This window comes from Mobula birostris, chromosome 13 (assembly GCF_030028105.1).
Source record: "Mobula birostris isolate sMobBir1 chromosome 13, sMobBir1.hap1, whole genome shotgun sequence".
Lineage (NCBI taxonomy): Eukaryota > Metazoa > Chordata > Chondrichthyes > Myliobatiformes > Myliobatidae > Mobula > Mobula birostris.
The window spans coordinates 14644805-14663288 of NC_092382.1; the positions used below are offsets into that span (position 1 = coordinate 14644805).

Below are 18484 nucleotides of genomic sequence, written 5' to 3' on the forward strand. Positions count from 1 at the left end.
TGTTTGTATTTTATGCATTTTTGATTTATTTTCTTTGTTAACCACCTTGGCCTGTATTTCTGCGAGGAATCCCTCTGTTTCAGGGAAGAGGTCTCCAACTCTCAGTCAGGGGCTCGATGCTTCTTTGTCACCATTTCATCTGCTCAGATCATTGGGATGTCTCCCATGGAGGGTGATACTCATTCCACTGGTTAGTTATTTCTTCCATAGTGGTAATACATTTTTCTGAGTTGGCTTCTCAATTAAGTTTTCTGGCCTGTGTTTTTTTTTATCAGACTTTCATATATACTCATTATACTCATATAATCATGTTTATTTTTGATGAAAATAGATAGTTTAGAAATTCTATCAGACTGTTGGGTGATTTTTTTTTAATGTTTGCTTTCCAACCCTACGCCACCTTTCTGATGATTTGATTTGATTTGACTTTTTACCAACACAGCCACAGCACCCTCTCTGCCTACCTGTGTCTCCTTTCCAGAAACGTACCAGTATATGGGACACAAGAGATACAGCAGATGCTGGAAGTTTAGAGCAACAAGACAATGTATGTGAGGAGCTCAACAGGTCAGGCAGCATCTATCGATGGGAATCAATGTTTTGGGCCAAGACCCTTCATCGGGACTCTTGATACACAGTTATCTGGAATATCGTCGGCAGCCCATACCACGCACTCACCACTCTCTGAGTAAAATACTTACCCCTGACATCTCCTCTGTACCTACTCCCAAGCACCTTAAACCCATGCCTTCTTGTGGCAGCCATTTCAGCTCTGGGAAAAAGCCTCTGACTGCCCTAAATGATCAGTGCCTCTTGTCATCTTATACACCTCTATCAGGTCACCTCTCATCCTCTGTAGCTCCAAGGAGAAAAGGCCAAGTTCACTCAACCTATTCTCATAAGGCATGCTCCCCAATCCAAGCAACATCCTTGTAAATCTCCTCTGCACCCTTTCTATGGCTTTCACATCCTTCCTGTAGTGAGGCAACCAGAACTCAGCACAGTACTCTTCAGTGGGGTCTGACCAGGGTCCTATATAGCTGCAACATTACCTCTCGGCTCCTAAATTCAATTCCACCGTTGATGAAGGCCAATACACCGTACGCCTTCTTAACCACAGAGTCAACCTGTGCAGCTGCTTTGAGCATCCTGTGGACTCGGACCCCAAGATCCCTCTGATCCTCCACACTGCCAAGATCTTACCATTAATACTACATTCTGCCATCATACTTGACCTAACAAAATGAACCATCTCACACTTATGTGGGTTGAACTCCATCTGCCACTTCTCAGCCCAGTTTTGCAGCCTATCAATGTCCGCTGTAATCTCTGACAGCCCTCCACACTATCCACAACAACCCCAACCTTTGTGTCATCAGCAAATTTACTAACCCATCCGTCTACTTCCTAATCCAGGTCATTTATAAATATGATGAAGAGTAAGTGTCCCAGAACAGATCCCTGAGGCACATCACTGGTCACTGCTCACCATGTTGAGCCCAGCTGGGGATCAGCTATTCTGGATTTGGTGTTGTGCAATGAACCGAATTAGAGCACTTAAGGTAAAAGAACCCTGAGGAGAGAATGATCTTAATATAATTGAATTCACACTGAAATTTGAGAAGGAGAAGCTAAAGTGAGATCTATCAATATAACCGTGGAATAAGGACAAATACAGAGGAATGAGAGGGGAATTGGCCAAATTTGATAACAGACAAAAAACACTGGCAGGGATGACGGTAAAGCATCAAAGGCTGTAAATGCGGGAAGCAATTCGGAAGACACAGGATATATACATTGAAAAAGGAACGACTATTCTAAAGAGAGCGTCATACAACCACGGCTAATGAGAAGGCAAAGCCAACATAAAAGCCAGAGAGAGGGCATATAACAGAGCAAAAATTGGTGGGAAGCTAGATGATTGGGAAGCTTTTATAAACCAACAAGAGGCAACTAAAAAATTAATTAAGAAAGAAAAGATGGAATACGAAGTTACAAGATGATACCAAATGTTTCTTCAGGTCTATGAAGTGTAAAAGAGGCAAGAGTGGATGTCGGACCGGGGGAAAACGATGCCTGGGGAGGGTGGGTGACAAGGAGATGGCGGCTGAACTGAATAAGTATTTCACACCAGTCTTCATTGTGGATGCACCTAGTGGGATGCTGTATGTCCAGATGTCAGTGGTCAGAAGTGTGTGAAGTTGTCGTTACTCGAGAGAAGGTTCCTGGCAAACAGAAAGGTCTGAAGGTAAATAGATCACCTGGACTAGATGGTGTACATCCCAGAGTTCTGGAAGAGGTGGCTGAAGAGATTATGGAGGGATGAGCAATGAAGTTTCAAGAATCAGTGGAGTGAGTCTGGTATGGTTGCGGAAGACTGCAAATTCGGAAATGTATCTCCACTACTCAAGAAGGGAGAGAGATTGAAGAACGGAAATTTTAGTACAGTTCGTCTGACCTCACTGGTTGGGTAGATATTGAAGTCGGATGTTGGGGATGTGTTTCCAGGGCATTTCGAGGCACGTGATAAAATCGGCACTCAGCATGTTTGCCTCCAGGAAAATCTTGCCTAGAAAGTGTATTGAAATTCTTTGAATTTATTGAAGTCATTATAAGCAAGCTAGACAAAGGAGAATCGGGTAATGATGTACATCTGCATTTTCAGAAGGTCTTTGACAAGGTGCCACACATGAGGCTAGTTAACAAGTTATGAATCCATGACATTACATGAAAGATTATTGTATGGATAAAACAGTGGCTGATTGGCAAAGGATAGTAATAAAGGGGACGTTTTCTGTTTGGCTGCCGGTGACTAGTGATGTTCCACAGGACTTGGATGGCAGAATTGATAGCTTTATTGGAAAGTTTGCCAATGATATCAAGATAGCTGGAGGACCGGGCAGAGAGGCTATAAAAGAGGCTATAAAAGACCAGGCAGAAAGGCTATAAAAGGACTTTGACGATTCAAGGAATGGGTGTAAATATGGCAGATGGAATACCGTGTAGGGAAGCGTATAGTCATGCACGTTGGGAAAAGAAATACTGGGGTACACTATTTTCTAAATAGTCTAAACTTAGGAGCCCTTGTGCAGGATTCCCTAAAGGATAATTTATAAGTTGAGGTGGCAGTGAGGCCAAATGCGATTTCAGGAGGACTAGAATATAAAAGCAAGAACTTAATGTTGAGGCTTTATAAAGCATTGGTGAAGCTTCACTTAGATTATTGTAAGCAGTTTTGCACCCCTTATCTTAGAAAGGATGGGCTAAGACTGGAGAGAGTCTAAAGGATTGAATGTCTTGTCCTGTGAAGACCCTTTGATGATTCTGGGCCCGTATTCACTGAAATTCAAAAGAATGAAAGGTGATATAATTGAAACTTATCGAATGTTGAAAGACCTGAGTAGACTGGTATGTCCCATGGTGGGAGAGTCTAGGACCAGAGGAAACTGTTTCGGAACAGAGGGGCGTCCTTCTGGAACGAAGGTGAGATTAGACAGAGGGTGGTGGATCTGTGGAATTCATTGCCACGCGCAGTTCTGGAGGCCAAGACTTTATGTCCAGCGATCGTCCGTCTACAGAGAGTTTGTCAACCTATAATAATTATTGTTTCTCAGCTCCAGCTGGTAAAACTTGAGGTGCAGGCATCGCAAAGCATAATCATTTCTCAGTTTGCGCGGAATCTGTCTGCTCAGATCGCAGGATGTCTCTATGGAGGGACATGAATGGATAACTTGATCTTCCATAGTGACCATTTCTTCATTTTTCTGGATAGTGCTTTCATTTAACTTTAGTATTGTGTACTTCTTATTAGTTTTACACACGGTGGCATGGAGTGCTCAATCCTGGTTTCGTTGAGGAAAACTTTATCCTTGGGTATATTACTTCACCCCTCCCCATCTCCAGTTTCACCTATGACCTCCCACCTTGGACTTCTTCCTCCCCTGTCCCCTCTACATCCCTTACCCTGACTTTGCATCTTTTTTTCCCCCAAAAATGCCAAGACCTCAAGAATATCGGGGCAGAAGTGAGAATAGGTGCTATTACAGAGGAGAAAATGTGCTTTGGAAGCTGGAAGGTCTGAAGGTAGATAAGACTCCCAGCCAAATGGTGTAAACCCAAGGGTTCAGGAAGAGGGAGCTGAAGAGTTTGTGCAGACATTAAAGACATAGAGCACGACAGCATGGAATAATGCCATTTGGCCAATCTAGTCTGTACCAACCCATCAATCTGCTGAGTTCCAGCAACCTCCACTGGGACCATATTCCCCCCTCCCATCTATGAACCCATCCAAACTTCTCTGAGATGTTGAAATCGAACCTGCCACTTGCTCTGGCACCCCATTCCACAACCTCACCGCCTCTGAGTGAAGAAATTCCCCCTCATGTTTCTCTTAAGGAATGAGTAATGATCTTTCAAGAATCACTAGATTTGGGAATGGTTATGGCGAACTAGAAAGTTGCAAATGCCACTCCGTTCTTTAAGAGGGGAGGGAGGGATAAGAAAGGAAATTATAGGACAGTTAGTCTGACCTCAGTAGGTGGGGAGATGTTGGAGTCCATTAATGATGAGGATTCAGGGTACTTGGAGGTGCATAATACAGTACGGCCAAAGTAGGCATGGTTTTCTTCAGGAGAAATCTTGCCTGACAGATCTGTTGGAATTCTCTGATGAAACAACAGGCAGGACAGACAAAGGAGAGGCAGTGGATGCTGTTTGTTCAGATTTTCAGATGGTCTTTAACAAGGTGCTGCACATGAGGCTACCTAACAAGATCACAGCTCATGGTGTTTGATGTTTCTGTGCCTGTTCCCGCTGGAGTTTGTAAGTTCCTGAATACTGTAAAACCCGAGATAGAGAGGATGTGAGAGGGTGTTTCCCATAGTGCAGAGCCCAGGGCCAGGGGGCAGACTCTCAGATGAGACGGAAATCAATTTAGACCAGAAATGAGGAAGAATTCTCCTGCTGTATCTCATGATCTTATGATTGTTTAACACGGCCGTTTCTGACCTGTACTTTTGTGGCCATCCCCCTCACTCCCTTAAATACTTATCTCTCTCCACCTCAGATGCACCCAGCCTTCACGCCCTCGGGGCAGTGAATCCCAAAGATTGTACACTCAGCCAGATAGATGGACACTTCACTGATCCCAGTGGAACTGCATCTCCACACACACTCCTCACTTGAGATGACTGTCTATACTCATGACACAGGACATCACATCACTGTCATTCTCTTGATACCTTGTGTGACCTGCTGATCTCTGGGTATCCTCCCTCAAAAAGCTTCTTCCTCGGTCACCATCTGTGAGATTATATAAAAAACAATTAAAACGATCTCTCAGACAGCTCCTGTACTCCTCCACCCCGGACTATGTTTCACTGCTTAAAACTCTCCCACTTCAGCCCCTTCCTTTCTCCCTTTCCCCTTCCAAACTCCAGATATCCCACCAGATCCGAATCCACTGTAAGGACATTTATCTCACAAGCGGCTGTACAAACCCGTGTTTTTCTCTGATACAGAGGTCACTGACACCCCACCGCCATCCCAGTCTGCACCAACAGCCCATAACTGTGACAGCTGTTCCCAGACTCTGGGGCTTTGTAACAAACACGATGTTAACAGCAAGATTAGACAGTGATGAATTTGAAAAGAGATTGTTGCTCATTGAAAGGATGCCCGAGCGTCCGATACAACGGAGCAGATCCTCCCGTTTACAACTTTATTTGACCGACCCGGGTCACGGAACGTCCGATCATCCCAGTTCCTCACAACAGCAACCCCACCCGACTACGGTCCCACACCCTTCCCTCCACTCACCCCACACCCACAAGTCCACCCATAACCTCTACCCACACACAGACAGATACCCTTCGCCCCAAACCCTCTCCCAGCCTGGGAACAACAACTAACTGATCCCACCACCCGGGCTCGGGTGCAAAGCTAAAATCGGGGCTGCGGGACCGGAGAGCCCGGAGCCTCCAGCCGTCCAGCAGAAGTCGGTCCCGGCCCCTTCGCACTGCAGTCAGCCCCCAATTTACACAAAAGCGGGATCGGTCCTTCCTCACCGCCGCCTGAACAGGAGAACCGCCGGCGACGGCTGCGGTCGGCACAGCGACTGCGTTTAGCGGGAGGTTCGCCGCAGCACCACCCGTGGTCGGAGGTCTGCACATCGCCACCAGTGTCGGAGCTCCTCCACAGCGCCACCGGGGTCGGAGCTCCCCACAGCGCCTCCGGTGTCGGAGCTCCTCCACAGCGCCTCCGGTGTCGGAGCTCCCCACAGCACCACCCGTGGTCGGAGCTCCCCACAGCGCCACCGGTGTCGGAGCTCCCCACTGCGCCACCGGCGTAGGAGCTCCCCACCGCGCCACCAGTGTCGGAGCTCCCCACAGCGCCTCCAGTGGTCGGAGCTCCCCTCAGCGCCTCCAGTGGTCGGAGCTCCCCTCAGCGCCACCAGTGTCGGAGCTCCCCACTGCGCCACCGGTGTCGGAGCTCCCCACAGCGTCTCCGGTGTCGGAGCTCCCCACAGCGTCTCCGGTGTCGGAGCTCCCCACCGCGCCACCAGTGTCGGAGCTCCCCACAGCGCCTCCAGTGTCGGAGCTCCCCACGGCGCCTCCAGTGTCGGAGCTCGCCACAGCGCCACCGGCGTAGGAGCTCCCCACCGCTGAAAAACAACGCTCCAGGAGCTGCGCTATTGCCATTGGTGAAAAGGAATGTCAATCACTGGTTAGACCCAATAGCAGAAGCGGACCAGCGGAGAGGGCGGTAACCCCGCTGGTTCCGTCTTCCGCTTCGGCGCCGATTTCTCCGTGAAAGCGGAACAAATCCCAAAGTAAATGTCCGCTTTCTGATTTATTTCCATTTCCATCCGAGGGAAGCCGGGGGCGTTTGTGAAGCGTCTCCTGCGGCCGGAGTCTGATGTATCGCCGAGAGGTAGGAGGAGACGTACGAAGGCGTGAACTCGGAGACCTGGGCCTTCACCCGGCCTTGCGTGTCTGGATCCTGTCAGATGTCCGGCAGGTGGTCAGAGTGGCTCCCTCACCTCTGTCTCTCCGACCCCCGGCACACACACACACCCTGTCCCCTTCACTCTCCGTGTGTTCACCCGTGACACACACACACCCTGTCCCCTTCACTCTCCGTGTGTTCACCCGTGACACACACACACACCCTGTCCCCTTCACTCTCCGTGTGTTCACCCGTGACACACACACACACACCCTGTCCCCTTCACTCTCCGTGTGTTCACCCGTGACACACACACACACACCCAGTCCCCTTCACTCTCCGTGTGTTCACCCGTGACACACACACACCCTGTCCCCTTCACTCTCCGTGTGTTCACCCGTGAGACACACACACACACCCTGTCCCCTTCCCTCTCCGTGTGTTCACCCGTGACCGTGACACACACCCTGTCCCCTTCACTCTCCGTGTGTTCACCCGTGACACACACCCACACCCTGTCCCCTTCACTCTCCGTGTGTTCACCCGTGACACACACACACACCCTGTCCCCTTCACACTCCGTGTGTTCACCCGTGACACACACACACACCCTGTCCCCTTCACCCTCCGTGTTCACCCGTGACCGTGACACACCCCCTGTCCCCTTCACTCTCCGTGTGTTCACCCGTGACACACACACACACACCTTGTCCCCTTCACTCTCCGTGTGTTCACCCGTGACACACACACACACACCCTGTCCCCTTCACACTCCGTGTGTTCACCCGTGACACACACACCCTGTCCCCTTCACTCTCCGTGTGTTCACCCGTGACACACACACCCTGTCCCCTTCACTCTCCGTGTGTTCACCCGTGACACACACACCCTGTCCCCTTCACTCTCCGTGTGTTCACCCGTGACACACACACACACACACACCCTGTCCCCTTCACTCTCCGTGTGTTCACCCGTGACACACACACACACACCCTGTCCCCTTCACTCTCCGTGTGTTCACCCGTGACACACACACACACACACCCTGTCCCCTTCACTCTCCGTGTGTTCACCCGTGACACACACACACCCTGTCCCCTTCACACTCCGTGTGTTCACCCGTGACACACACACACACACCCTGTCCCCTTCACTCTCCGTGTGTTCACCCGTGACACACACACACACCCTGTCCCCTTCACTCTCCGTGTGTTCACCCGTGACACACACACACCCTGTCCCCTTCACTCTCCGTGTGTTCACCCGTGACACACACACACACCCTGTCCCCTTCACTCTCCGTGTGTTCACCCGTGACACACACACACACCCCCTGTCCCCTTCACTCTCCGTGTGTTCACCCGTGACACACACACACACACCCTGTCCCCTTCACTCTCCGTGTGTTCACCCGTGACACACACACACCCTGTCCCCTTCACTCTCCATGTGTTCACCCGTGACACACACACACACCCTGTCCCCTTCACTCTCCGTGTGTTCACCCGTGACACACACACACACCCTGTCCCCTTCACCCTCCGTGTGTTCACCCGTGACACACACACACACCCTGTCCCCTTCACTCTCCGTGTGTTCACCCGTGACACACACACACACACCCTGTCCCCTTCACTCTCCGTGTGTTCACCCGTGACACACACACACACCCTGTCCCCTTCACTCTCCGTGTGTTCACCCGTGACACACACACACACACACCCTGTCCCCTTCACTCTCCGTGTGTTCACCCGTGACACACACACACACCCTGTCCCCTTCACTCTCCGTGTGTTCACCCGTCAGACACACACACACACCCTGTCCCCTTCACTCTCCGTGTGTTCACCCGTGACACACACACACACACCCTGTCCCCTTCACTCTCCGTGTGTTCACCCGTGACACACACACACACCCTGTCCCCTTCACTCTCCGTGTGTTCACCCGTGACACACACACACACCCTGTCCCCTTCACTCTCCGTGTGTTCACCCGTGACACACACACACACCCTGTCCCCTTCACTCTCCGTGTGGTCACCCGTGACACACACACACACCCTGTCCCCTTCACCCTCCGTGTGTTCACCCGTGACACACACACACACACCCTGTCCCCTTCACTCTCCGTGTGTTCACCCGTGACACACACACACACACCCTGTCCCCTTCACTCTCCGTGTGTTCACCCGTGACACACACACACCCTGTCCCCTTCACTCTCCGTGTGTTCACCCGTGACACACACACACACACCCTGTCCCCTTCACTCTCCGTGTGTTCACCCGTGACACACACACACACACACCCTGTCCCCTTCCCTCTCCGTGTGTTCACCCGTGACACACACACACACCCTGTCCCCTTCACTCTCCGTGTGTTCACCCGTGACACACACACACACACCCTGTCCCCTTCACTCTCCGTGTGTTCACCCGTGACACACACACACCCCCTGTCCCCTTCACTCTCCGTGTGTTCACCCGTGACACACACACACACACCCTGTCCCCTTCACTCTCCGTGTGTTCACCCGTGACACACACACACACCCTGTCCCCTTCACTCTCCGTGTGTTCACCCGTGACACACACACACACACCCTGTCCCCTTCACTCTCCGTGTGTTCACCCGTGACACACACACACACACACACACACCCTGTCCCCTTCACTCTCCGTGTGTTCACCCGTGACACACACACACACACCCTGCCCCCTTCACTCTCCGTGTGTTCACCCGTGACACACACACACCCTGTCCCCTTCACTCTCCGTGTGTTCACCCGACACACACACACACAACCTGTCCCCTTCACTCTCCGTGTGTTCACCCGTGACACACACACACACCCTGTCCCCTTCACTCTCCGTGTGTTCACCCGTGACACACACACACACCCTGTCCCCTTCACTCTCCGTGTGTTCACCCGTGACACACACACACACCCTGTCCCCTTCACTGTCCGTGTGTTCACCCGTGACACACACACACACCCTGTCCCCTTCACTCTCCGTGTGTTCACCCGTGACACACACACACACCCTGTCCCCTTCACTGTCCGTGTGTTCACCCGTGACACACACACACACACCCTGTCCCCTTCACTCTCCGTGTGTTCACCCGTGACACACACACACACCCTGTCCCCTTCACTCTCCGTGTGTTCACCCGTGACACACACACACCCCCTGTCCCCTTCACTCTCCGTGTGTTCACCCGTGACACACACACACACACACACACACCCTGTCCCCTTCACTCTCCGTGTGTTCACCCGTGACACACACACACACACCCTGCCCCCTTCACTCTCCGTGTGTTCACCCGTGACACACACACACACACCCTGTCCCCTTCACTCTCCGTGTGTTCACCCGTGACACACACACACACCCTGTCCCCTTCACTCTCCGTGTGTTCACCCGTGACACACACACACACCCTGTCCCCTTCACTCTCCGTGTGTTCACCCGTGACACACACACACACCCTGTCCCCTTCACTCTCCGTGTGTTCACCCGTGACACACACACACACCCTGTCCCCTTCACTGTCCGTGTGTTCACCCGTGACACACACACACACCCTGTCCCCTTCACTCTCCGTGTGTTCACCCGTGACACACACACACACCCTGTCCCCTTCACTGTCCGTGTGTTCACCCGTGACACACACACACACACCCTGTCCCCTTCACTCTCCGTGTGTTCACCCGTGACACACACACACCCCCCTGTCCCCTTCACTCTCCGTGTGTTCACCTGTGACACACTCACACACCCTGTCCCCCTTCACTCTCCGTGTGTTCACCCGTGACACACACACACACACCCTGTCCCCTTCACTCTCCGTGTGTTCACCCTTGACACACACACACCCTGTCCACTTCGCTCTCTGTGTGTTCACCCGTGACACACACACACCCTGTCCCCTTCACTCTCCGTGTGTTCACCCGTGACACACACACACACCCTGTCCCCTTCACTCTCCGTGTGTTCACCCGTGACACACACACAGACACCCTGTCCCCTTCACTCTCCGTGTGTTCACCCGTGACACACACACACACACCCTGTCCCCTTCACTCTCCGTGTGTTCACCCGTGACACACACACACACACCCTGTCCCCTTCACTCTCCGTGTGTTCACCCGTGACACACACACACACCCTGTCCACTTCACTCTCCGTGTGATCACCCGTGACACACACACACCCTGTCCCCTTCACTCTCCGTGTGTTCACCCGTGACACACACACACACCCTGTCCCCTTCACTCTCCGTGTGTTCACCCGTGACACACACACACACCCTGTCCCCTTCACTCTCCGTGTGTTCACCCGTGACACACACACACACACACACACACCCTGTCCCCTTCACTCTCCGTGTGTTCACCCGTGACACACACACACACACCCTGTCCCCTTCACTCTCCGTGTGTTCACCCGTGACACACACACACCCTGTCCCCTTCACTCTCCGTGTGTTCACCCGTGACACACACACACACACCCTGTCCCCTTCACTCTCCGTGTGTTCACCCGTGACACACACACACACACCCTGTCCCCTTCACTCTCCGTGTGTTCACCCGTGACCGTCTCACACACACCCTGTCCCCTTCACTCTCCGTGTGTTCACCCGTGACACTCACACACACACACCCTGTCCCCTTCACTCTCCGTGTGTTCACCCGTGACACTCACACACACACACCCTGTCCCCTTCACTCTCCGTGTGTTCACCCGTGACACACACACACACCCTGTCCCCTTCACTCTCCGTGTGTTCACCCGTGACACACACACACACCCTGTCCCCTTCACTCTCCGTGTGTTCACCCGGGACAGACACACACACACCCTGTCCCCTTCACTCTCCGTGTGTTCACCAGTGACACACACACCCTGTCCCCTTCACTCTCCGTGTGTTCACCCGGGACAGACACACACACCCTGTCCCCTTCACTCTCCGTGTGTTCACCCGTGACACACACAAACACACCCTTGTCCCCTTCACTCTCCGTGTGTTCACCCGTGACACACAAACACACCCTGTCCCCTTCACTCTCCGTGTGTTCACCCGTGACACACACACCCACACCCTGTCCCCTTCCCTCTCCGTGTGTTCACCCGTGAGACACACACACACACACCCTGTCCCCTTCCCTCTCCGTGTGTTCACCCGTGAGACACACACACACCCTGTCCCCTTCACTCTCCGTGTGTTCACCCGTGACACAGACACACACCCTGTCCCCTTCACTCTCCGTGTGTTCACCCGTGACACACACACACACACCCTGTCCCCTTCACTCTCCGTGTGTTCACCCGTGACACACACACACACACCCTGTCCCCTTCACTCTCCGTGTGTTCACCCGTGACACACACACACCCTGTCCCCTTCACTCTCCGTGTGTTCACCCGTGACACACACACACACCCTGTCCCCTTCACTCTCCGTGTGTTCACCCGTGACACACACACACACACACCCTGTCCCCTTCACTCTCCGTGTGTTCACCCGTGACACACACACACACCCTGTCCCCTTCACTCTCCGTGTGTTCACCCGTGACACACACACACCCTGTCACCGTCACTCTCCGTGTGTTCACCCGTGACACACACACACACCCTGTCCCCTTCACTCTCCGTGTGTTCACCCGTGACACACACACACCCTGTCCCCTTCACTCTCCGTGTGTTCACCCGTGACACACACACACACACACCCTGTCCCCTTCACTCTCCGTGTGTTCACCCGTGACACACACACACCCTGTCCCCTTCACTCTCCGTGTGTTCACCCGTGACACACACACACACACCCTGTCCCCTTCACTCTCCGTGTGTTCACCCGTGACACACACACACACCCTGTCCCCTTCACTCTCCGTGTGTTCACCCGTGACACACACACATCCTGTCCCCTTCACTCTCCGTGTGTTCACCCGTGACACACACACATCCTGTCCCCTTCACTCTCCGTGTGTTCACCCGTGACACACACACACACACCCTGTCCCCTTCACTCTCCGTGTGTTCACCAATGACACACACACACCCCCTGTCCCCTTCACTCTCCGTGTGTTCACCCGTGACACACACACACACACCCTGTCCCCTTCACTCTCCGTGTGTTCACCCGTGACACACACACACTCCCTGTCCCCTTCACTCTCCGTGTGTTCACCCGTGACACACACACACACCCTGTCCCCTTCACTCTCCGTGTGTTCACCCGTGACACACACACATCCTGTCCCCTTCACTCTCCGTGTGTTCACCCGTGACACACACACACACACCCTGTCCCCTTCACTCTCCGTGTGTTCACCCGTGACACACACACACACCCTGTCCCCTTCACTCTCCGTGTGTTCACCCGTCACACACACACACACACCCTGTCCCCTTCACTCTCCGTGTGTTCACCCGTGACACACACACACACACCCTGTCCCCTTCACTCTCCGTGTGTTCACCCGTGACACACACACACACACCCTGTCCCCTTCACTCTCCGTGTGTTCACCCGTGACACACACACACACCCTGTCCCCTTCACTCTCCGTGTGTTCACCCGTGACACACACACACCCTGTCCCCTTCACTCTCCGTGTGTTCACCCGTGACACACACCCACTGTCCCCTTCACTCTCCGTGTGTTCACCTGTGACACACACACACACCCTGTCCCCTTCACTCTCCGTGTGTTCACCCGTGACACACACAGACACCCTGTCCCCTTCACTCTCCGTGTGTTCACCCGTGACACACACACCCTGTCCCCTTCACTCTCCATGTGTTCACCCGTGACACACACACCCTGTCCCCTTCACTCTCCGTGTGTTCACCCGTGACACACACACACACCCTGTCCTCTTCACTCTCCATGTGTTCACCCGTGACACACACACACACACACACCCTGCCCCCTTCACTCTCCGTGTGTTCACCCGTGACACACACACACACACACCCTGTCCCCTTCACTCTCCGTGTGTTCACCCGTGACACACACACACACCATCCCCTTCACTCTCCGTGTGTTCACCCGTGACACACAAACACACACCCTGTCCCCTTCACTCTCCGTGTGTTCACCCATGACACACACACATACACACCCTGTCCCCTTCACTCTCCGTGTGTTCACCCGTGACACACACACACACACACCCTGTCCCCTTCACTCTCCGTGTGTCCCCGTGACACACACACACACACACACCCTGTCCCCTTCAGTCTCCATGTGTTCACCCGTGACACACACACACACACACCCTGTCCCCTTCACTCTCCGTGTGTTCACCCGTGACACACACACACACCCTGTCCACTTCACTCTCCGTGTGTTCACCCGTGACACACACACACACACACCCTGTCCCCTTCATTCTCCGTGTGTTCACCCGTGACACACACACACACTCTGTCCCCTTCACTCTCCGTGTGTTCACCCGTGACACACACACACACACACCCTGTCCCCTTCACTCTCCGTGTGTTCACCCGTGACACACACACACACCCTGTCCCCTTCACTCTCCGTGTGTTCACCCGTGAGACACACACACACACACCCCTGTCCCCTTCACTCTCCGTGTGTTCACCCGTCTCACACACACACACCCTGTCCCCTTCACTCGCCGTGTGTTCACCCGTGACACACACACACACACCCTGTCCCCTTCACTCTCCGTGTGTTCACCCGTGACACACACACACACACACCCTGTCCCCTTCACTCTCCGTGTGTTCACCCGTGACACACACACACACACCCTGTCCCCTTCACTCTCCGTGTGTTCACCCGTGACACACACACACCCTGTCCCCTTCACTCTCCGTGTGTTCACCCGTGACACACACACACCCTGTCCCCTTCACTCTCCGTGTGTTCACCCGTGACACACACACACACACCCTGTCCCCTTCACTCTCCGTGTGTTCACCCGTGACACCCACACACACACCCCTGTCCCCTTCACTCTCCGTGTGTTCACCCGTCTCACACACACACACTCTGTCCCCTTCACTCTCCGTGTGTTCACCCGTGACACACACACACACACACCCTGTCCCCTTCACTCTCCGTGTGTTCACCCGTGACACACACACACACACACCCTGTCCCTTTCACTCTCCGTGTGTTCACCCGTGACACACACACACACCCTGTCCCCTTCACTCTCCGTGTGTTCACCCGTGACACACACACACCCTGTCCCCTTCACTCTCCGTGTGTTCACCCGTGACACACAAACACACACCCTGTCCCCTTCACTCTCCGTGTGTTCACCCGTAACACACACAGCCTGTCCCCTTCACTCTCCGTGTGTTCACCCGTGACACACACACAAACACACACCCTGTCCCCTTCACTCTCCGTGTGTTCACCCGTGACACACACACACACACCCTGTCCCCTTCATTCTCCGTGTGTTCACTCGTGACACACACACACACACACCCTGTCCCCTTCACTCTCCGTGTTCACCTGTGACACACACACACACCCTGTCCCCTTCACTCTCCGTGTGTTCACCCGTGACACACACACACACCCTGTCCCCTTCACTCTCCGTGTGTTCACCCGTGACACACACACACACACACACCCTGTCCCCTTCACTCTCCGTGTGTTCACCCGTGACACACACACACACCCTGTCCCCTTCACTCTCCGTGTGTTCACCCGTGACACACACACACACCCTGACCACTTCACTCTCCGTGTGTTCACCCGTGACACACACACACACCCTGTCCCCTTCACCTCCGTGTGTTCACCCGTGACACACACACACACACACCCTGTCCCCTTCACTCTTCGTGTGTTCACCCGTGACACACACACACACACCCTGTCCCCTTCAATCTCCGTGTGTTCACCCGTGACACACACACACACCCTGTCCCCTTCACTCTCCGTGTGTTCACCCGTGACACACACACACACACACACCCTGTCCCCTTCACTCTCCGTGTGTTCACCCGTGACACACACACACACCCTGTCCCCTTCACTCTCCGGTGTTCACCCGTGACACACACACACCCTGTCCCCTTCACTCTCCGTGTGTTCACCCGTGACACACACACACACACACACCCTGTCCCCTTCACTCTCCGTGTGTTCACCCGTGACACACACACACACACCCTGTCCCCTTCACTCTCCGTGTGTTCACCCGTGACACACACACACCGTCCCCTTCACTCTCCGTGTGTTCACCCGTGACACACACACACACCCTGTCCCCTTCACTCTCCGTGTGTTCACCCGTGACACACACACACACACACACACACCCTGCCCCCTTCACTCTCCGTGTGTTCACCCGTGACACACAAACACACACCCTGTCCCCTTCACTCTCCGTGTGTTCACCCGTGACACACACACACCCTGTCCCCTTCACTCTCCGTGTGTTCACCCGTGACACACACACACACACCCTGTCCCCTTCACTCTCCGTGTGTTCACCCGTGACACACACACACACACCCCTGTCCCCTTCACTCTCCGTGTGTTCACCCGTCTCACACACACACACTCTGTCCCCTTCACTCTCCGTGTGTTCACCCGTGACAGACACACACACACACCCTGTCCCCTTCACTCTCCGTGTGTTCACCCGTGACACACACACACACACACCCTGTCCCTTTCACTCTCCGTGTGTTCACCCGTGACACACACACACACCCTGTCCCCTTCACTCTCCGTGTGTTCACCCGTGACACACACACACCCTGTCCCCTTCACTCTCCGTGTGTTCACCCGTGACACACAAACACACACCCTGTCCCCTTCACTCTCCGTGTGTTCACCCGTAACACACACAGCCTGTCCCCTTCACTCTCCGTGTGTTCACCCGTGACACACACACAAACACACACCCTGTCCCCTTCACTCTCCGTGTGTTCACCCGTGACACACACACACACACCCTGTCCCCTTCATTCTCCGTGTGTTCACTCGTGACACACACACACACACACCCTGTCCCCTTCACTCTCCGTGTGTTCACCTGTGACACACACACACACCCTGTCCCCTTCACTCTCCGTGTGTTCACCCGTGACACACACACACACACACACCCTGTCCCCTTCACTCTCCGTGTGTTCACCCGTGACACACACACACACCCTGTCCCCTTCACTCTCCGTGTGTTCACCCGTGACACACACACACACCCTGTCCCCTTCACTCTCCGTGTGTTCACCCGTGACACACACACACACACCCTGTCCCCTTCAATCTCCGTGTGTTCACCCGTGACACACACACACACCCTGTCCCCTTCACTCTCCGTGTGTTCACCCGTGACACACACACACACACACACCCTGTCCCCTTCACTCTCCGTGTGTTCACCCGTGACACACACACACACCCTGTCCCCTTCACTCTCCGTGTGTTCACCCGTGACACACACACACCCTGTCCCCTTCACTCTCCGTGTGTTCACCCGTGACACACACACACACACACACACACACACACACACACACACACCCTGTCCCCTTCACTCTCCGTGTGTTCACCCGTGACACACACACACACACCCTGTCCCCTTCACTCTCCGTGTGTTCACCCGTGACACACACACACCCTGTCCCCTTCACTCTCCGTGTGTTCACCCGTGACACACACACACACCCTGTCCCCTTCACTCTCCGTGTGTTCACCCGTGACACACACACACACACACACACCCTGCCCCCTTCAATCTCCGTGTGTTCACCCGTGACACACAAACACACACCCTGTCCCCTTCACTCTCCGTGTGTTCACCCGTAACACACACAGCCACACACACACACCCTGTCCCCTTCATTCTCCGTGTGTTCACTCGTGACACACACACACACCCTGTCCCCTTCATTCTCCGTGTGTTCACCCGTGACACACACACACACCCTGTCCCCTTCACTCTCCGTGTGTTCACCCGTGACACACACACACACCCTGTCCCCTTCACTCTCCGTGTGTTCACCCGTGACACACACACACACACACCCTGTCCCCTTCACTCTCCGTGTGTTCACCCGTGACACACACACACACACCCTGTCCCCTTCACTCTCCGTGTGTTCACCCGTGACACACAAACACACCCTGTCCCCTTCACTCTCCGTGTGTTCACCCGTGACACACACACACACACCCTGTCCCCTTCAATCTCCGTGTGTTCACCCGTGACACACACACACACCCTGTCCCCTTCACTCTCCGTGTGTTCACCCGTGACACACACACACACACCCTGTCCCCTTCACTCTCCGTGTGTTCACCCCGTGACACACACACACCCTGTCCCCTTCACTCTCCGTGTGTTCACCCGTGACACACACACACACCCTGTCCCCTTCACTCTCCGTGTGTTCACCCATGACATCACACACACACCCTGTCCCCTTCACTCTCCGTGTGTTCACCCGTGACACACACACACACACACACACCCTGCCCCCTTCACTCTCCGTGTGTTCACCCGTGACACACAAACA

The 18484-nt window shown here is 54.2% G+C and overlaps 1 protein-coding gene across 2 annotated transcripts in view; it reads left to right on the forward strand.

The window, feature by feature from the left end:
* Positions 1-6738: 6738 nt before the first annotated feature.
* LOC140208439 (uncharacterized) overlaps positions 6739-18484 on the forward strand; it is a 91821-nt gene continuing 80075 nt past the window's right edge. For both annotated transcript variants that reach the window (XM_072277122.1, XM_072277121.1), the window contains exon 1: positions 6739-6930. The gene's annotated coding sequence lies outside the window, so the exon portion shown is untranslated. The remainder of the gene's footprint in view (positions 6931-18484) is intronic.